At 38.7% G+C, this 22,166-nt stretch overlaps 2 pseudogenes; both read right to left on the bottom strand.

The window, feature by feature from the left end:
* Window positions 1-3,189: 3,189 nt before the first annotated feature.
* LOC116854311 lies at window positions 3,190-3,858 on the bottom strand (annotated as a pseudogene).
* A 10,450-nt stretch (window positions 3,859-14,308) lies between these two features.
* LOC116854310 overlaps window positions 14,309-22,166 on the bottom strand; it is a 35,886-nt pseudogene continuing 28,028 nt past the window's right edge.

Below are 22,166 nucleotides of genomic sequence, written 5' to 3'. Positions count from 1 at the left end.
GGAAGGCATTGGCGAGCTGTTGGGGTGGAGGTGGGGCTTGGAGGCGGGGCAAATGGGAAGCTGCGGGGAGAGAAAGTGTTTCTCCTTCGGGCGATGGTGCCTGAGACCTGCACAGGCTTCCTAACTGCTCCCGGGTTATCTTCCTTTCCGGTTTTCCCTGGGCAGAGTTCATTCCAAGCTAACCTCTCCCCTGTGTATAAATCACTTCTCAGATATCCTGATTGGGAGCTTGCTTGCTTCTTGGTTAAATGGTTATATATAAGTTATCTGTAAACAGCACCACACACAGTACACAAAGAAATTAAGCTCCATCAAGGGCAGTGTCTATCTCTTTTGTTCCCATCATATGCCTAATGTCTGCTACATTCTAACTACTCAAGTGCATATTTGTTGAAGAGATGAAAGAAAGGTAAGACCCAATTATTTGTGAAGTCTGTTGTTTCTAGTCCATTTAAGTATGCTACTTAGTACATTTAACATTTCCTTATGACTTTATACCTTGATCTTAGTACAGCACAGACCATGTCTAACCACTCATCCTCATGACAACTTCAAATATCTGAAGAACACAATCATTGCTTTCTGTCTTCTCACTTAAATTTCAAGGAATAAGCAAGGTTATCTTATGGAAGGTGATCAAAGTAGGCTTCTCATTTCTTGCCTGGGGTACTAAAGTAATCTCCCATTCCTTCTCTTTACTTCCAGACTCCAATCTACCCCTTTAAAGACAAATCTGATTTTGTCACACTCTACTGCTATTCATCCTTCAGTGGTCTCTGACAACCTTTGGATTCTTTCCAATTTCTCTGCATGGAAGGAAGACCCTTCAGGATCTAATCCTGACATACCCCGTCACATTCCCAAGTAGGTAGCCGTATAAGCCAGTGGGCAGGTCCTACAGGAGCTAGTCTATGCTTGGGACAGCCTGCCTTAAAGATTAAGCTCTAGTATCATATATTCGTTTCATATTGCTTCTGCAGCAAATTACAAATTTTATGGCTTAAAATAACACAAATTTATTATTTTACACTTCTGGAGGTGGTAAGTCTAAAAAGATGTTCTTCCTTTTTGTGTTGTCCTACAACATCTTTATAGAAGGTGTATGCCTCTATAATGGTGCCAACAACATTAAATTGGATCGTAAATTTTCTACTGTGCATGTTCCTCCACAGGTTCAACTTCTGGAGAGCAGTCTGAGTCTCGTTCTTCTCCATATTCCCTGCACCTAGCACAGTGCCTGGTGCAAAACAGATTCTCAATATATTTTGGTGAGTTAATTATCCATTTGATACAACTCTGAAGAAACAGCTTATCTTCCCATTTTTTCCATTCATATTGTCATTTCCCTTAAGCCAAATACTACTAGGAACACAACTGTAGCTAAACAGATTGTGTTTATTATTCACTGAAGTGAATGCAAACATATTGTGAGGAATCATGGAGTGTCTCATTAGGAGGGTGTTAGGAAAAACTTATCATAGAGGCGCCTGGGTGGCTCAGTTGGTTAAGCATTTAACTCTTGATTTTGGCTCAGATCATGATCTCAGGGTCATGAGATCAAGCCCAGTATTAGGCTTCATGCTCAACAGGAAATCTGCTTGAGATTCTCTCCCTCTCTTTCTGCCCCTCCTCCCACTCATGTTTATGTGCATGAGTAGGGGCACCTGGGTGGTTCAGTCAGTTAAGCATCTGCCTTCATCTAAGGTCATGATCCCAGGGTCTTCCATTGGAGACCACCATCCCCATCAGGCTCCCTGCTCAGCAGGGAGATCTGTTTCTCTGTCTGCGTGTCCCCTGCCACCCCTTTACACTTGAGCTCTCTCTTGCTTGCTCATTCTCTCTCTCTCAAATAAATAAGTAAAATCCTTAAAATAAAAAAAATAAATAAAATCTGTAAAAAAAGAAAACATCTATCAGAATTTGGGCTTTCTTGGGTAACTTGAGAGAGGCTCTAAGAAAGCAGGGGTCTGTTTTAGATTGGATGCTGTCAGAAAGTAGGGGTAATTCTATGGGCGGCTAGCTCAAGAAATCTTATGTACAGGAAGAGAGGCAAAAGATCAGACTGCTGTTAGTAAAGAAGTAGCAATTACTCGTTTTGGCCAAGAGAGGGAGTATTTGGTATTTTGTGGGTGGCACAGTAACCTTGTATTTATCTATGGTTATACAAAATTATGCAGTGGCCTTGCTTTATCTCGTTTTAATATGGTGTTGGAATAACCTTGGCAGAGGTGGCTATTTTGTGAAGTTGGTGTTGTCTAACAGGAGAATAATGTGGGCTACCTGTGAGTACAGGCCAGCTTCTGAATGTCAGGGACTGTTCTTTTTTTTTCTCAACATAGTCCCTTAATACCCTATTTGATTTGGCACCAGGTGCCACAGTGCCAGGCTTGTTAGGCACTGGATATACAACAGTGAACAACACAGACATCCCTTGTGGAGCTTACGTTTTACAGACAGGGTGATTTTCCAGAAGCTTAGGTAATTTGCTGAGAGTTCTATAGCAAGTTAAGTGGCAGAACTGGAACCTGAACTACAGTTAACCTAACTGTATCCATGCTTCACCGGGCTGCATGCCTTTCTGAGGCTCAGGACATCTATTATCCACAGGGTTTTGTTTTTTTTTTTCTTTTTCTTTCTTTTTTAATAGACTGTTTATTTTCCATTAACCTTATTTCCTTTTCAGGAGAGATTCACTTCCTGTTTAAGAGTCTATGAAAGAGGGGTGCCTGGATGGCTCAGTTGGTTAAGCATCAGACTTTTGACTTTGACTCTCATCATGATCTCAGGGTTGTAAAATGGAGCCCTACATTGGGCTCTGCCCTTAGCATGGGGTCTGCTTGAGATTCTCCTCTCTCTTTGCCCCTCCCCCACTTGAGTGCTCACTCTACCTGCTCTCTCTCATCAAAATAAACAAACAAACAAACAAACAAGTATCTTTTTTTTATTAATTTATTGTTTTAATAAACATATAATGTATTTTTATCCCAGAGGTACAGGTCTGTGAATCGCCAGGTTTACACATTTCATAGCACTCATCATAGCACATACCCTCCCCAATGTCCATAACCCCACCACCCTCTCCTGTCCCCCCTCCCCCCAGCAACCCTCAGTCTGTTTTTTGAGATTGAGTCTTTTATGGACAAACAAGTATCTTAAAAAAAAAAAAAAAAAGGTCTATGGTAGAGCAGCTTAGGATAACTCAGGGGTTGTTCCTCTGCACTGAGTGGCCCGAGCAGTGGGAGTGCAAAGCTGTCCTAAGCCCTGGCTGGGAACTGCGTGCGGGACAGGAACAGGGACTCCCTGCACACCTTCGCATAATCTGAGATGTTGGGCTGAGTAGCAGTAAATCTGAGACCTGGGGCAGCCCATTCACCAGGAAATTCCTCCTTGGTCATGGCCTTTGCAGCAACGGCCTGCTCTTCCTTTTCAGTCTCTTCAGGCTCTCTGTTAGGAGGAGAGATCAGGGGTGGCTTCCCATGGGGGTTCACGGGAGACAGGGCTATGCATGCGCAGAACTTCCCAGGGCCAGCATCCACTGCCTCTGACCCGCTGCGTCAGCCCCCCATGCTGTTGTGTGGGATGGCGCCATCCACACAGCGCAGAGGAGAGTCTGGGTCACAGAGTGATGTCTGGCGGGTTACCCTCTGTGAGAGGATGGTGCTCAGCCCTGGGATCCATAATAACCACCAGGAGACACAGCCCCCCTGCAGGCCGCCTGGACCTGGTTAGCAAAGGTTTCAGGAATAAGGTGGCCACAACCAGAGTGGCTCCAGTGGCAGCAGTCAAGTTCAGCAGAGCCCATGTTCCTGGATGATATGACACTGACATGAGCCGGGTTTTTGATGGCAACGATGGCATGGTTGCTATCAGAAGCTCCTCATAGGATCTCTCCAGGTTTGAGATGTGCCATTGCTTTCTCTTTTGTAGATGTACTGTTTCTTTCTTGCTTGCTTGCTTGCTTGCTTTCTTTCTTTTTTTTTTTTTTTAAGATTTTATTTATTTACCCGTCAGAGAGAGAGGGAAACAGCACACAAGCAGGAGAGCAGGAGAGGGAGAAGCAGAGTCTCCACTGAGCAGGGAGCCTGATGCGGGACTCAATTTGGGACCCTGGGATCATGACCTGAGCGGAACGCAGATATTTAACCGACTGAGCCACCCAGGTGTCCTGATGTACTGTTTCAATTAGAAGTTGGTGTTGGTGCCACCTAAGTGGGTTCCTGCTGGAACGAATTATAGGACATACTCCTCCCTTTGCAGGAGTATGTCCAGGGCTCCAGACATTGTGAAAGTTTCCTTTAAGTTCCATGGGAATCCAGAACAATATGGACCCTCATATGGACCCCTCTCTTGTTAGCACAGAAAGGCCACAGGGTTTTGTGTTTTTTTTTTTTAAGATTTTATTTATTTATTTGACAGACAGAGATCTCAAGTAGGTGGAGAGGCAGGCAGAGAGAGAGAGAGAGAGAGGAGGAAGCAGGCTTCCTGCTGAGCAGGGAGCCTGATGCGGGGCTCAATCCCAGGACTCTGGGACCATGACTTGAGCCGAAGGCAGAGGATTTAACCCACTGAGCCACCCAGGCACCCCAAGGCCACAGGCTTTTGACAAATGAAATACTTATGTGGCAGAAAGTACCTACATCTCTCCTCACAGTTCTCTCCCCTCCTGATAAGATCTCTAGATGTCAGAAGTAAGTGCTTGGTGTCAAATGTCTCTGCTGCAAACCTAGGATGAGCTTGCTAAGATTGGCCTCAGAATAGGTAACACGGGCAAATTACACCAGAGAGAAGTTTGTTTTGCACTTCTTTCTTAACCCTCAAATCTCATCTTAGAAAAATGAGTTCTATTGTCCCATAGTCCTTATATTCAGGATCTCTGTCCTTATTCAAATCTTTGCTTTAGTGTGTATTTACAAACTTAAATTCTGTGTGTTTGACCTTGGCATTAAAATGGATTTCCTGGAGCACCTGGGTGGCTCAGTCAGTTAAGCATCTGACTCTTGATTTCAGCTCAAGTCATGATCACTGGGCTCCACACTGTGTGTGGAGTCTACTTGAGATTCTCTCTCCTACTCTCTCTGCCCCTGCCCCTCCACTCATGCTCTCTGTCTCAAAAAAAAAAAAAGAAAAAAAGAAAGAAAGAAATTATAAACACTGAAATTGAGTGTTCATTGTGAAATTCATTTAGCTATAATATGATCCATGTATATATATTTTACTTCAACAAGTTTTAAAAATACAAAAAACTCACATTTAATCACAATAAATAAAACAGAAAAAATAATAAAATTACAATAATACTCAAGAAATCACTTTTACAGATTCCAAAATTGGTATTGATTGAATTTGTAATGTTTTACTGTAGTTTTTTTTTTTAAGATTTATTTATTTGAGAATGAGAGAGTGTGTGTGTGGTGAGGGGGGAGTTTGGGGGAGGGCAGAGGGATAGGAATAGATTCTGCTGAGTGAGGAGCCCTATGTAGGGCAATCCCATGACTCTGAGATCACGACCCGAGCCAAAATCAAGAGCAGATGCTCAACTGACTGAGCCACCTAGGTGCCCCTATTGTAGTTTTCAAAAGATGTGGGTCACCTGGGTGGCTCAGTCAGTTAAACATCTGCCTTTGGCTCAGGTCATGATCCCAGGGCCCGGGATCCTGGGATCAAGCCCAACATCAGGCTCCATGCTCAACGGGGATCCTGCTTCTCCCTTTCCCTCTGCCTGCTGCTCTGCCTAGTTGTGCATTCTTTCTGTGTCAAGTAAATAAATAAAATCTTTAAAGAAGAGAGAGAGAGATGTAATCACTGAATGACATGTAGTTTCAAGGTGTTAATGATGGAAGAGAACTACTACTACAGTAATAGATGAAGAAATATTTTATAGTGCTATATTTTCCAGGTTCCATAAAAGAGAAGACGAACAAAGTAAGAGACAGAAATGAACAAATTTAGAAACACCAAAATAAATTTCAACAACATCAAAAAACTTTATATGTGCCAGGTCCAAAAGAACTAAGAATCTGAAGATATGAAGCTGACATTTTTCCTTTAATTCTTCTTTTCAGTAATTGCTACCATGTCATTGTCCCTTTCATCATGAAATCCTCCTCACCTTTTCCTCTCAGGTGATCTCAAAGATTGCTGATGCTGTTTTCTCATTTCACTCCAATAACAAGAATGGAGAAGACATCAAAACTCTACTTGCAGTGCCCAGCCAGTCTGGAGATGATGGGGAAAATGTGCCTTTCAAAACTGTTTAGAAATGAACTTGCTTTTATTATGTGGGCATCCTTTAGCATCTAAAGTTGAGTTTCAGGGCAGATTCTAAGGATATACAGGGAGTATATGTAAGCAAATTTGGATGTCGGAAAAAGTACTTTCTAAAATGTCTGTATCTGTAGCTGATTTGTTTTGGGACAATTTTCAGTTAGTTGATTATGGTCTCCCAACTATTCTCCCAAATTACTATAAACATTATTATTGAAAAACTAATCCAAGAAATATTTTCCAAAATGTAACAACATGAATTTACAAGTTAAAAGGATCTAGGGGCACCTGGGTGGCTCAGTGGGTTAAGCTTCTGCCTTCAGCCCAGGTCATGATCTCGAGGTCCTGGGATCAAGCCCCACATTGGGCTCTCTGCTCAGTGGGGAGCCTGCTTCTCCTTCTCTCTGCCTGACTCTCTGCCTACTTGTGATCTCTGTCTGTCAAATAAATAAATAAATTTTTTTAAAAAAAGGATCTAACATATTCTTAGCAAAATGGATATAAATAGATATATACCAGATATCATTGTCATGAGGTTTAGAACACTGGTGATCAAAGGAAGATCCTGGAAACTCATAAAGGGAAAAAACAAGTCACATACTGGGGATCTAGATCAGAATAGCTTCAAACTTGCAACAGCAATGCCAGAAACAAAAAAGCAATGGAGAAATATTTTGAAAACTCTGAAGTAAAAGTATTTCCAAACTTGAATTGTATTCTCAGCCAAAATTATCAATAAAATGTAAGTGTATAATAAAAATATTTTCAGTTGTACCTTTCTGAGGAAGTTACTCATAGGTATAGACCAAGAAAAAAGAAGGCACAAGACATAAGAAACAGGAGAGAAGTTTAGCAAAATCCCAAGGTGACAGTTCTGTGCTACACAGAGGGTGCAGGAAAATGGCTCCAGGCGCGCCCGGGTGACTCAGTCAGTTGGGCATCCAACTCTAGATTTCTGCTTGAGTCATGATCTAAACGTCGTGGAGTTGGACACCTAGTGTGGAGCCTGCTTGGGATTCTGTCTCTCCCTCTCCCTCTGTCCCTTCCTTCCTCATGCTCTCTTTCTTAAAAATAAATAAATATACAACAAACAAACAAACAAATAATATGGCTCTAGACTGGACCAATAAGACAGCTCTGAGAATGTTTTCTATAAGGAATTAAAAATTGATGATATATGTAATGTTTTTTAATATCTTGAAGATTTAGATAACTGGCAGTGTCAGAGACTGATAAGGGAACACTATGAACAAATCCACACACCAAATTTGAAAACTTAGATGAAATAGTGCAGTTCTTCAAAAAGCACAAACCACCACAACTTTTCCCAAATTTAGTAGATGATCTGAATAACCCAATAATTAGTAAGGAAATTGAATTTGTAATTAAAAAATCCCACCTCCCCCCAAAAAAACCTTCCAGATATTTCACTAGCGAATTCTACTAGATGTTTAAAGAAGAACTAGTATTAATTCTACAAAATCTCTTTCAGAAAATAGAAGGTGACATTTTCCAATTCATTTTCTGAAAGTTTTTTTTGAAATTTTATTACCTTTATACCAAAACCATACAAAGACAATACAAAAAAAGATAGGAAGGAAAGTAAGAAGGAAGGAAGGAAGGAAAAGAAAACTAAAACTACAGAACAATACCCTCATAAATATAGATGCAAAAATCTTTAACAAAATATTAGCAAGTAGAATTCAGCAATACATACAAAGAATTATACACCATGACTAAGTGGACTTCATTCCATGGATACAAGCCTGGTTCAATACTAGAAAGTCAATGTAATCCACCATATTGACACGCTAAAAAAATAAAATCACATGATCATATCAACTGATGCAGAAGAAGCATTTAATAAAATTCAACAACCATTCAGGGTAAAAATTCTTTGTAAAATAAAAATAGAGCAGAACTTGTTCAACTTGATAAAGAGTACCAACAAAAACCCAATAGGTAACTTTATACTCAATGGTAAAAGATTGAATGCTTCCTCCCCTAAGACTGGAAAAAAGGCAAGCATGTTCACACTTTCCACTCCTGTACAATATATTGCTGAAAGGTCTGTTTAGTGCAATAAGGCAAGAAAAGGAAATAAGTAAACATATCTGAAAGGAAGAAATAAAAGTGCCCTTAAATGCAAATGACATGATTGCATAAATAGAAAAATCCCAAGGAATCTAGAAAACAAAAAACAAAACAGAAAAATCCCTCCTAGAACTAAGAAGTGAGTTCATCAGGTCACAGGTAAACATTAAAAATCAACTGTATCTGAGGGTCCTGGGTGGCCAATCAGTTAAGCGTCCGACTCTTGGTTTTGGCTTAGATCATGATCTCAGGGTCCACATTCAGCAAGGAATCTGCTTGAGGATTCTCTCTTTCCCTCTCCCCCTACCACTCCCTCCACTAACACTTCTGAGTACATGTGTGTGCGCACACATGTGTGCTTTCTCTCTCTCAAAAATAGATAAATAAATCTTTTTAAAAAATCTTTTTTAAAAAGCAGCTATATTTGGGGAAATCAGAGGGATAGACAAACCATGAGAGACTATGGACTCTGGAAAACAAACTGAGGATTTCAGAGGGGAAGGGTGTGGGGGGATGGGTTAGCCCGGTGATGGGTATTAAGGTGGTCATGTATTGCAATGAGCACTGGGGGTTATATGCAAACAATGAATTGTGGAACACTACATCAAAAACTAATTAGTGTATTCTACAGTGTTAAACAATAAAAAAAAGCTGTATTTATATATATTAACAATGGAAAATGTGACACCAAAATTAAAAATAAAATACTGTTTACAATTGCTAAAAAAAATGAAAAATGAAAACATAGGTAAATCTAACAAAATGTGCACAAAACTTGTATGCTGAGAAGTACAAAATGCTAAAGAAAGAAAACAAAGATCTAAATCAGTGAAGAGACATACTCTCTTCATGGACTCAAAGACTCAACGTAGTAAGGAGAAAATATGTTCAAAGCATATCCAACCAAAGACCAGGATCTTCAACATATAAAGAACTCTTGGAGCTCCTGGTTGGCTCAGTTGGAAGACAGCAATTCTTAATCTCAGGGTCATGGGTTTGAGCCCCACATTGGATGTAGTTTTTAAAAAATAAACTTTAGGGATGCCTGGGTGGCTCAGTGGGTTGAAGCCTCTGCCTTCAGCTCAGGTCATGATCCCAGGGTCCTGGGATCGAGCCTCACATCAGGTTCTCTGCTCGGTGGGGAGCCTGCTTCCTCCTCCCTCTCTGTGCCTGCCTCTCTGCCTACTTGTGATCTCTGTCTGTCAAATAAATAAATAAAATCTTAAAAAAAAAGACCTTTAAAAATAATAAAATAAAATAAAGAACTCTCAAAATTTATAAGTGAAAAAACAATCCAATTAGAAAATGGGCAAAAAACAAAACAAAACAAAAAACCATGAAGAGACATTTCACTGGGGAGGATATCCAGTAGTCAAACAAGCAGATATGAAGATGTTTAACATCAGGAGTAAGCAAATTAAAAGCACAATGAGATATTACTACCCACCTATCAGAATAGCTAAAATAAAAAATAGTGATAATACCATATGTTGGCAAGGATGCAAAGACCTGATTACTCACACACGGCTGGTGAGAATGCAAAATGGTATAGCCACTCTAGGAAACAACCTAGAAGTTTCTTAACCAACCTTTTTGCATTAAAAATGCAACTACCAAACATCTAGTTATTGTACTCCTAGGCAGTTATCCTGATGAAATCAAAACTTATGTTTACATAAAGACCCATACACCAATGTAGATAGCAGCTTTTTTTTTCTTTTTGCAATAGCCAAAACAACCCAGATATTTTTCAACAAGTGAATAAACTGTGTTACATCCACTCCATGAAATACCATTCAGCAATAATCAGAAATAAACTATTGTACAAAACAACAACCTGAGTCTCCAGATTCTCCAGAGAATTATGCTGAGTGAAAAAGCCATTTCCAAAAGGTTACATGCCATATGATTCCATTTATGTAACATTCTTGAAATGACAAAATTAGAGAGCTGGAGAACAGTTGAGTGGTTGCTAGAAATTAAGAATGAAGGAAAGGGCAGGAGGGAAGTAGGTGCAGCTGTAAAAGGACAACATGAAGGATCCTTGTGGTGATGGAAATGATTTGTATTTTGATTATATCCAAGTCAATATCCTAGTTGTGATAATGTACTTTCAGTTTTGCCAGATGTAACCCTTTGCAGGGACAGATTAAAGGGTCCAGGTGATCTCTCTGTGTTGTCTTACACATGCATGTGAATCTATAATTATTACAAAGTTTTAAAACGTCTGATTTACTTAAAAAAATAGGGTAAAATTTTCTGTTTAAGTAAAACAGCACCCTGCTTTTATCTCTGGTGGTCATTTTTTCCCTAAGGCTTCAATACTTTTGTCTACACTGTTGTCTGCCTGACAAACCCCATCTCCCCAGTATCCTTACCACTCAGAACAACCATGAGGTACAATTTCGGCCAGCAGGTTAGAAGGGGAAGTCTATTGGGCAATTTTCCAGGAGAACTTCAGCTTTCTTAATAAAGAGACACAGGCTCAATGGATATGCCCTTTTGCCCTACCTCTTTGTTCCTTTGCCTTTCCGTCTGCTTCCTGTCGGGAATGCAAATGTGATGCTTTACCCGACCAGAAGGCAACTAAGGGTATATACCATCACGTTAAGGATGCTGAGGTGGCTCCAACCTTGGGCTATTCACCTTTAGAGTTCTATTTAAGAAAAAAAAAAAAAGTGTGTGTGGTTTTTTTTTTAAGCCAACGCTGGGCAGATTTTTTATTATTTGTAACCAAACGCATTTCAAACAAATTCCTCACTCTTGGGAGATTCTCAACAGGGCTGATATACTTTGCCAACCTTAAAAGACTATTATAAGGATGAAAAACATGATAGCTACTTAATATTCTGTGTGTGTTTCAGAAACCAAATTGCTGACCCTGCATTTTCCTTTCTTCTTTCTCTACAGTATTTCATGTTTCTTATTCTCCTCAGCTAGGCCTGCATTTGTATTATAATCAGATTCTGGCCAGTTGCCCTCCTAATTGAATTGGGCTTTTGTTGTAGCTCAGACGGCTCAGAATTTTTTAATGGTCTTCCAAATCCATTCCAGCCCAGGGCAGATGCTCTCATCTTCGACCTCACAGCACTTACTGTCTGCACTTTCCAATTGCCGATTCGTCATGCTTTGCCCCATGACACCTCTCATACAGCTGTCATAGAATAATCGATGTTTGGAGCTGGAAGGGACATTAAAGATCATCTTCTCCAGCCACCTCCGTGTATGTGAGTTGTGGCTTAACTCTTGGATTTTTCTTTATCCCCTCCTGGGTGTACAGCTTATAGTCCCAGCTAGATCTTAAACTCTTAGAAAAGAGGAAGATACAGAACAGATATTTACTAATTACCATGTTACACACCAGACACCTTACACTCACTATTTAATTTTCACAATTCTGAGAAGTGGGTAGTGATCCCCATCTGACAGGTGGAGGAGGTGAAGCTCAAGGAGGTTACTTAGCAAGGTATGATACACAGCTAGCAGGAAAGCCCAGATTTTGACTCAGATCTTAAGATACTTAAGTGCCTTCAATCTCTTTCCAAGTTGCTAAAACACTTGATTATTTCACCTTTTGTGGCTCTTCGACCTTTAAACTTCAAATTCTGCATTCTCTTTCTAGGCTTTCGCTCTTAATACAAGATTTAAATTATACCTGTATCACTCAGATGTATAAGAAGAAATATTTGGTCTTCATCTCCAGTCCCCGACACAGGACTCCTAAAACTCTCGTAAATTCCTAAATGATAAGAGCACTAGGAGCATTTTTGTCCTATTGAGGTGATTCTGGGTGGGATTCTCTTTAGTTCCTGGCTGGGGTGGTTATCAGAAAGACTAAGTCATTATTAGAAGCTTGAATTCTTTGGCTTCACTGACCCGCATCCTCCAGAGGGGAGGAGGGCTGGAAATGGAGTCAATAATTTATCTGCCTATGTGAGGGAAGCCTCTATAAAGTCCCAGCAGTTGTGGTTTCAGAGAGCTTCCAGGTAGGTCAACATATCCACATACTGGGAGGGCGAATCACCCCAATATCATGAGGACAGAAGCTCCTGTTCTCAGAACCCTGCCAGACTTCACCCTATGTATCTTTTCATATGGATATTTACCTGTATCCTCAATCATATCCTTTAATAAATTGGTAACTTAAGTAAGCATTTCCCTGAGTTCTGTGAGCTGCTTGGTTCTATAAATCCAGGGAGTGGGTGGTGGGAACCACTGATTTGCAGCCACGTCAGACAGAAATTGTGGTTAAGCTGAGGACCTACTACTCAAGATTGACGTCTGAAGTGGGGTGAGAGCAGTCTTGTGGGACTGAGCCTTTAACCTGTGGGATCTGACACTATCTTCTGACATTGCCTCCAGGTAGATAGTGTCAGAATTGAGTTAAATTGTAGGATACCCAGCAGGTGTCCTGAAGAATTGCTTGGTATGGGGGACCCTCCACAGATTTGATGACCAGAAGTATCAGAAGTGTTATGAGTGTGGCAGTAGTGTGAGAGGAAAGGGGAAACCCAAAAGAACTGTAGGTTTTTCCAACTCAGTATCTCATGGCCAAATAAGATAACAATTCTTTGTGTTTAACATTAACATTTTTTTAAATGCAATGCTGATAGAATAAAAATACCATACTATTTTGTTTTAGTGGAAAAATCATTAGATGTCTGCCATGATACAATTTTATAGCAAAAATACTTACACTGTTAAGTCAACACAGAACAGTTTTTTTTCAACAGCAAATAGAAGTGCTTTGCCAAGAAGAACTTTGTAAGCTATTTGAGATAACTTGTACCAGTAAGAAAAACTAATAGAAAGCAATATTTAGAGAAACAGAATTTAGTAGATCAACATTCAAAGAAATGTCAACAACTTTTTTATTTTATCCAATAAACCAGCTGTATCTCTTTTTCATCTGCAACATTCCCATTTTAATATGAGCCTAGCAGATTTTAATTTAGAGTTTGAAGCCTTTCAAAGGTTGCATTACCTTTTTGCAAAACTTTCTTCAATGCTAGATTGGCAATTAAAATGCGGGGGTAATTTCCTTTTAATGTCATTGCTATTACAAAAAAATTAGGTAATTGGCATTGAAGAGTACAATCCTGTAGCTGTCATCCATCCCTGATATAAGCCAAATTTGATTTTTGAAGTATATAATGTCTTCATTTAAAAAGAAAGTATAATTTTAAATTTCTGCATTTTAAAATGAGGTTAGTCATAATCTTATTTTTTCAGAGAGAGAGAGAACATGCATGTGTGTGAGCAGGGAGTGGGTGGGGAGAGGAGCAGAGGGAGAAGGAGAGCCTCCCTCCCCATCCTGTCTCACCCTCACAACCCTGAGGCCATGACCTGAGCTGAAATCAAGAATCAGAGACTTAACCAACTGAGCCACCCAGGTTCCCCATGAGGTTAATCACAATTTTAGATCCATGCTTGTAGTTAATGTATTTATACATGTCACCTTTGGGAACATACATGTATAATCTTAATTTATTCGTAACTTGCTGATTATATACTGCGTAAATCTGCAAACTCGAGATGGAACAATGAATAGCAATTAAAAAAAATAGGCTATGGTAATTGGTTGTACATGTCTAAAAAATGTTAGCCAAAAACAAATAACCTATTAAGTAAATAAATATCTAATAGGCTCCTGTGTATTGTCAAGCCACACAGGTGTCTAGTCATGGGAGCCATAGTACTTATTAACCGTAAGCCTCAGGGGACAAGGGCTGCACCTTGTATACCTTTGTATCCATTGTATCTAATATAGTAGCATGTAATAAACATTTGAAAAATGAATGAATAAATGTGTTTCCTTCAAGTGCATTCAGGTGACTTACAACTCTTTGAGTTTTTCCAGATTGCTAGCACAAAGTTTTGCTTAAAATAAACATTTACTGATTGGCATGAGTGTTAGAAGAAAGAAAGGGAAAAGTCTCCTTTGTCTTTCTCACCGGGCTACACTATTTGTCCAGTTATTAGGAAACATGCACTCTCTAGCCAGCTTCTCACGAGCACCATAGTGTACCACGAGATCCAGCACGCTAGTCGTGTGCGCCCTTTGTATTAGCCATTCCACCTCGACCCTTGTATTTTCTTTGAACCTATAACAGTGCGTTAAAATAATTATTAGATAATTATTCCTCTGTTAAAAACACTGTTTTAAAATATTCGAATGATGTATTACTTTGACAATAAGGAGAAAAAAATGAAGAAACCTAACTTGTATGGATTCTCTTCATATTTTCTATTTTTCCACTTCATTTATAAAGGAGCTTATAATTTATCAGAGAAGTCTTAAGCTGGCCACACCAAATCCAATCCATGAAAATTTCAACAACCTAACATAGCTTTTTAAAAAAAATTGAATTAATTGCTCCATTGCATAAAATTCCTAGTTACAATCAAGAGACACTGACTTTGGCTTATTTGGCAGAAAGGAATTTGTGAACACGCGCTTGGTAGGCCCCAGAAGACAAAGAAGGTGAGGGACCAGACTTGGGCCATGCAGCCAGGAACACCACCCAACATCACACAGCAGAGCCAGCTCGCCCAGTCAAGCCCACACAGACATCATTCTCTTATCTATTGCTGCTAGCATTGTGGTCCGCGCTCCCCTGGGCACTCGACTAGGCGACACCTGTACAACTTCCCGCAGTCCCTGCTTCCTTGCCTCAGTTGGCTCAGAAGATCAGGGCCGGTGCCCGAAATCAGGTGAACCTTGATTACATGACTTCATGGAGACTGGGCGGAACTAGATGCGGAGAGTTGAGCCATGGCCCGCAACCGTCCTGTCCCTTTTTTGCTAATTTTCAAACATCTATTTCCCCATCTCTGTCCCTTCCAAGTTTAGAATCCTTAAACGAGCTTAGTAATTTGCACATTCATTGCCAAAATTAACACAGTTGGAAGCACTAAGTTAAGAAGTCTAATAACCAGCTAATCTTGGTAAATATTTATTAGACCATTTTTAGAACAGTGGTAATGTGTTCAATTAATATTTATAAATGTAAAATAGAAAGCCCTAAATGGTCATGGCTGCACTCCTCCACTATTCCTATAAATTCAGAATTCGTTCTTGGGAATAGAGTCTGCAAGTGCCTTGAGAAACCAATTAAAATCTTAATCCCTATGTGGAGTGATTTTCCTTGCCTGCGTTATCGTGCAGGCTCACTGTTTCCTAGTCCATCAGCCACACCGTCAACTCTGCCCCTCTCCCATAACCTTTAATCCATCTAACAAAGTGAGCAAGCCAACACCTCAGTGAAGATTTACTTGAGTTCAACAAACTCTTGGATACATTCATTAACTTTCTCAAGAAGCTTCCAAGAAAGTAAGTGGTGGCCCAGAATATAATATGTATTTTTGAGTTCCTTGGCATGTAGTCACAAGCCTAGTTTCACAAACAAGGAAATGCTTTTAGCTGCAAGCATCTTTATTTTTGTTCAGAACACAACAAACTCATCCTCTAAAATCCTGGCAATTAATTTATTGCTGAAATGTAGAGGTTTTCAGTAAAACCCAACCCTGGCAGTAAAAATTGCAGATGATAAAGAATTTTGGCATACGCTATATATTCCAAAAGACCAAACTGTCAGGTTTAGACTCCGTTTATATTTACTGAACATAGACTATGTGTCAAGCACTGTTCAAGTCAAGATTGCAAACATTATCTTAACTGTCATTACAAATCCATGAGGTAGATTTAATCCCACCTTACTGATGAGGAAAGCAAAGCTCAAGGTCTATGGGACCTAACAAAGATTACAAAGCTAGAAGGTGGTAAAGTAAGGGTTTGAACCTGGCTCCGATTCTAATCAGCTCGCTGCCTCAGCAGAATGATCCAAGATAAATAAGAGTTTCAGCACAGAAAAGTAGTTGAGGTAGGCTAAGCTTTAGGCAGAGATGAGTAACATCTAGCAATTCTTCCCCAATTTAAACATCATGGATGAATCCAATGATGAATCCGAATTGCTGGGATTGCATGGAGATACTGCAACTTCATATCCTATCATTTAAAACGGGGTTGAGGCACTCCTGGGTGGCTCAGTTGGCTCAGGTGATGATCCTGGAGTTCTGGGATCAAATCCTGCATCAGGTTCCTTGCACAGGGAGGAGCCTGCTTCTCCCTCTGCCTGTCACTACCCCTGCTTGTGCTTGCTCTCTCTCTCTCTGACAAATTAATAAATAAAATCTTTAAAAATAAATAAATCAAAATGGGTTGACTGGGTTGAAAGGAAGTACATGTCCAAATGGTTATTTCACCTGATGAAAGGATGACCAGATAGAATTTTCCTCATAGCTCAACGAAGAGGTTTAGAAGGCAAAAACAAATGAAAAAAGTTAAATAAAACCATGTGGAAAATAATGATGTAGAAAAGCTGTTTTATAACAGCTAGTGACTACACAATGCAACAGTCTGTGACTGGGGCAGATATTTTGTAGTCTTTTTTTTCCTCCTTCAGTCTTACGATTCCTTGTCAACCTAAGTAAGTCAGGACTTGTAGACTAGGCCCCTAGGGCTGGTCCAATGGTGCATTACCATGATGCCCAGTCCCTCAGAGTAATGGATTCTTGCTCTGCTCCCCAGCATGGAAATCAGGATTCTAGCTGGCCCAAGCTGTTTTAGCTTGGAGAGGTTAGAGTAATGAATGCAAAGTTTATCTAGGAGCACAAGTACCAGGTACTCTACACCTGCAAGCCTTGTTTGTGCCATATGACTCTGGGATAAGTGAGATATCCCTGGCCACGGTACACTTGTCTCCAGCAGGTTCCCAAGCAAGACCACGTCCCAGACTGCTTCAGCACCATGTGTGCAAGACTAGGTCTAAAATGGCAGTTGAGCTTTGAAAGGTAGGATGTGAACTTCATTCGCTCAGACTGACCATCCTCAACTGTGTGTCCGTTGGTGTGGCCTTTCTGAAGGCACTTCTGTCTGTTCATAGGAAATGAGAGCCAACCTCTCCACCATATACCGTACCTGCTTCAACTTCATGCTGCCTTCTAAATACATAAACCTTGTTTGACTTACCCAGATGATGTCTGCATCTGGTTGTTCATTGATCTGAGCCTCTTGTTCACATGAACTTGGTTATGTGTGCAGAACCAAATGTCTGAAAGAATTCCAAGGTCTTTGATTGTTGATTAAAATTCCCGAGATCTTTTCAGAGGAGATGTGTAGGATTATTGCCAAACTGGTACTCAGTGGTGCTCACCCTTGACCAAAATGTAAGGCTCACAGGAATCTTTAAGACAGGATCTCTTTCCATCACGTCCATCTACAACAAATACTCTTTTATACATATCACATATTCTTAACCCAAGGTTCCCAAGCAAGACCACGTCCCAGACTGCTTCAGCACCATGTGTGCAAGACTAGGTCTGAAATGGCAATTTTAGTAAAGTGTTAGGTAACTCCCACAAAAAGGCAAGTCTAGGTCAAAGTGGGCATAAAAATTTATGAAATGTGAAATGTGCTGTAGCAGTAAAACTTCTAGCAGGTCTTCGGGGTAACAACAGAATCAAATGTCTTATTTTATATAATATTTTGATATGCTATCTATGGGAGGAGAAAGCCTTCAAAAGTAATGTGATACTAATTTGAAAATGTAGGTATAAACCTATAGGAATTAATAATCTCTGTAAAATATTTTATCTGCAACATATGCTGTTAAATTAAATTCCACTCAGCAGAAAGCTGCTGCTTGCCTTCCCCTGTGTTTACAGCTGATGGAAACTTCACTCCATTTCCAATATTCATTTAACCATTTACCCATATCTTTCACCAAGAGGCACTCCTCTCCTTTTCATTTTATTGGCCTGCAGCTGTTTTCCCTCTCTGGATCCAGGCCAAAGGGAAAGATGTATAAGGTTATTATGTCTTTGAAAAGTTTTTAAATAGCTACTTCACTCTTATCATTAAAGCTATATTTTTAGGAAAAACATAGACTTTTTTGGATATAGCACTCTTTGCCATAATTTAGCTTCATAAAGTATTTAGATATTTTTAAGGTTAATACAGATATTTGATAAGCTTTTTCTTTCAATCATGTTCTGGTTTGCGTAATTCACCAATACTACTATTTTGTAGCAGAAAGGATGAGTCACAAAAGGAATAAAATCCCTTTCACATGGTCTCATGGTTAGATAATGGGACTCCATTACCTAACCTTCTGGTTTCTACTCCCCTGCTCCTTCAGATATAATTAAATCAACCAATTTACTTTTACCTTGGAATTACCAATTAGATCAATTGTATTTTTTTGAAATCGAGAGATCACATTTAAAAATGTTTTAAAGTGGGCACATGGGTGGATCAGTCGGTTAAGCATCTGCCTTCAGCTCAGGTCATGACCCCAGGGTCCTAGGATTGAGCCCCACATCAGGCTCCCTGCTCAGTGGGGAGCCTGCTTCTCACTCTCTCTCTGCCTGCTGTTCCCCCTGCTTGTTCTCTCTCTCTGTATTAAGTAAATAAAATCTTTTAAAAAATAAAATAAAAGTGTTTTAAAGTAAACACTTTACTAAAATTCAACAACCATGGAAAAGCACACAGGTCTCAAGTTCTATAGTCTGATGAATGTTCACAAACTGGACACATCTGCATAAACAATTCCCGATAAGAAAAAGAACATGGGGTGCTTGGCTGGCTCAGTCGATAGAACAAGGGCTTTTTGATCTTGGGACTGTGAGTTCAAGGGTAGCAATTACTTAAAAAAAAAAAAAAAAAGATTAGGTTAAGAAAAAGAACATAACCAGGACACTAGGTGCCCTCCTTGAACCCTAACCCCAAGAGGTATTCACTCTACTTGTGTTAGATCAATTGTAGATCAATTTAACCTATTTCTGAGCTTTATATAAATGTAAACATACAGTATCTATACCTTAGGTCTGGCTTCTTTCACTCAACTTTACATTTATGAGATTCGTCTATATTGGCACATGTAAAAATAGTTGGTTTTTTCTCACGGAATATAATGTGATTTATTTATCCTATTATTGATAGATTTGGAGTTGCTTTTAGCTGAGGGCTATTATGAACAGTGCTGCTGTGAACATTCTTGTACATATCTTTGGTGAATATTTGTGTGCATTCCTGTTGCATATCTAGGAATTGAATTATCAGGTCATAGGGCCTCCCTTGGTATTGACTGTCTTTTTTTCTTCTGGTAGGTTGAAGAGTATGCTAGAGTTGGCTCATAACCAGTTAGCCAGTGGTTAAATTTTCAATAATTTTGTTGTTAAACACAAGCATTATTAAACACAAGCATTGTTAAACACAAGCATTATTAAAAATTAAATTATATATAAACTTAAGTAAGTTATATTAAAACAAAGGTAATAAGTATTCAGATTTCATTATTTCCTATTTTACTACATCTGACTATCATCAATGCTATTAAGGTTATTTACATCAATTGTGTTTGCATGGTGGAAATCCTATATAATGGTGCACTACTATGCATGTCTTCAGCAGTTTTTTGTGGGTAATATGAAATTTACTACGGTGGAGTGTTCACACCATAGAAACTGAGAAATGCTACTTATCAGAGGTTGATTTATTATACTGTTGATTTATATAGACATAAGAAAGTGATGGGGAAATGTTAGTAATGCAGGTTAAACTCAAAAGTGTCATATTTGTAGCTGATATGTTGTGAATAGCTAAAAAATTATCAAAGCATGGTTGAATTACAGATATGGATACTAGAGTTCAGCAAAAATCAATAAAAGTGTTCAATAAAAATCAGTTGACTACATGGAATTTAGCATGCAGAATACCTATTATGTTGAATTTTTTTTAATTATTTGTCAGTTTGTGATATACACACCACACTTTTTTTTCCCCCTTCAGAAAGCCCATTGTCCTACATTTACCAGCACAGTTCTTTCTGGTTATGGTGGTATCTATCACACTGTGATTTAAGTTTACTTTCCCTGATGACTGAGGAAGTTGAACACATTTTTCATAAGTTTATTAGTCACTAGAATATTTTTGAAAAGTCCCTATTAAGTTGTTGTCATTTTTCTACTACGTTCTTTTTCTTGTTGATTTAAGCAAATGTCATCTCCCAGTGTGATTTGCCTTTTCACTCCCTTTAGTAGTGGTTTTCACTTAAAGAAGTTCTTAATTTTCATTTAGTACAATTATCAACATTTTCCTTCATAGTTAGTGCTATTTGTGTACAGTTTGAGAAATATTTGCTATGCTGAAGATGAACTATGTTTTCTTCTATAAGCTTTACTATTCTATTTTTTCACATTTAGATCTGTAATCCACTTGGAATCAATTTTTCTTGATGGTGTGAGAGGGAAGTTAAGATGCTCTTTTTTTTTTTTTTTTGTCCAGATGGATATCCAATTGTTTTTTTTTTTAAGACCACAAAATTAAGTCTACACACCCAGTTCCTTTATCCTCTTACATCTTTTTCAACCACATCAACACTGAAAGTCATATAATAAGCATTTCTGTCAACATCTTCCTTTTCTAATATTTATCACTAGCTCTTTTGATAACTTTACAAACTATTTACTTTCATAATATTAAAACAATTTCTTTCATAAAATGAAAGCAAATTCAGATTATCTACTGAACGGGTCAATATTTATTTGTATAAACGTATAAGAGTAGATATACTTGTCAAAAAAGAATGACCAATTCTTTTTTCAAAAAAGAAAACACTGTGGCAGTTTCGTTTTCCCTGTTTATAGGATAATGCACTGTAGAAGTAATTAAGATAAATAAAATCCATCCAGGAAGAACATATGAATGGGAATACAATTTCTTATGTAAGAGAATTAATTTCTTAATTCTGTTACTGATTCTATTGTTCAAAAAGAAAGCCAAAACCCCACATCTCAATTACATGTGTAGAGCATTTCATAAAATGATGGATGGCAGATTTTTTTATGATTTCAGTTTGATTGTAGAGAGGGCCTAACCTTCCACTAGAGGGCATCTTTACCCCATTTGGTCTTTTGTAAAAATAAATAACAGCAACTAATCTTTGGCTTCATGTTGTCTTATTACCATTTAAAAAAACTTATTTTACTTAAATTCAATTAGTTAACATATAGTATATCATTATATTCAGATGTGAAATTCAGTTATTCATCAGTTGCATAGAACACCCAGTGTTCATTACATCACATCATGTGCCATCTTTAATGCCCATCCCCCCAGTCACCCCCCCTCAAGCAACCCTCAGTTTGTGTCCTATAGTTAAGAGTCTCTTATGGTTTGTCTCCTCTGACTTCATCTTATTTTATTATTCCCTCCCTTCCCCTATGATCCTCTGGTTTGTTTCTTAAATTCCACATACCTTTTAACTACACCTGACCTTAAGGAAAAAGTTGTGAATGATCCTGGTGTTAAAAGAGTTCTTATGAACACACATACAATCTTTTTCACTAACAGTTTCAATATTAATAATTGTTACTATTACGAAATTATCTTTGGAACAAATCACTATAATTCTTTATCTCTTCTTTTCCACACACACAGACACACAAAGTCCATTTCAATATAAGCAGCATGAATATAATCAACACTAAAAAATTGATTATGTAATTTATTATGTACTATATGAAATAGACTTTCTAATTATTATATAAAGGAAAAATCATAAAGGAAAACATGGATACATTTGACTCAATACCAAAAATATTTATTTATTTATTTATTTATTATAGAGGGAACCCATAAGTTGGGGGGAAGGGGCAGCGGGAGAAGGAAAGAGAGAATCCCAAGCAGGTTCCACACCCAGAGCAGAGTCAGATGCAGGGCTGGATCTCATGACCCTGAGATCACG

This window comes from Lontra canadensis, unplaced genomic scaffold, assembly GCF_010015895.1.
Source record: "Lontra canadensis isolate GAN:19392208 unplaced genomic scaffold, GSC_riverotter_1.0 scaffold90, whole genome shotgun sequence".
NCBI classification, from domain to species: Eukaryota; Metazoa; Chordata; class Mammalia; order Carnivora; family Mustelidae; genus Lontra; species Lontra canadensis.
This window is presented reverse-complemented; position numbering and strand designations above follow the sequence as displayed.